Genomic DNA, 286 nt, shown 5'->3' with positions numbered 1-286 from the left:
TCATTTTCCTCTCCATAATACTCTTCATCCTCATCAAAATATCTTTCTTTCTTTGTATTTATCTCCTTTAAATTGCAGAGGCTTTGTTTAAGCCCTGCATTATCTTGCTGTAGTTTAGAGCACAAGAGGGCAAGACTTCTAACATCAGTGTCTTTATTAACTTCCATCTCTGATGTGCAGACACTTAACGCAGATTCTGAAATACTACTGACTCCCCCCTACAAAAAGGACAATGCATTTTATACAGTGTATGAAATTCAGAAAACATTTTGTAAAAAAAAAAAAA

Source organism: Sinocyclocheilus grahami, unplaced genomic scaffold (assembly GCF_001515645.1).
Source record: "Sinocyclocheilus grahami isolate Dianchi unplaced genomic scaffold, SAMN03320097.WGS_v1.1 scaffold5458.1, whole genome shotgun sequence".
NCBI lineage: Eukaryota > Metazoa > Chordata > Actinopteri > Cypriniformes > Cyprinidae > Sinocyclocheilus > Sinocyclocheilus grahami.
The sequence above is the reverse complement of the archived record's forward strand: the minus strand, read 5'-3'. Positions refer to the sequence as shown.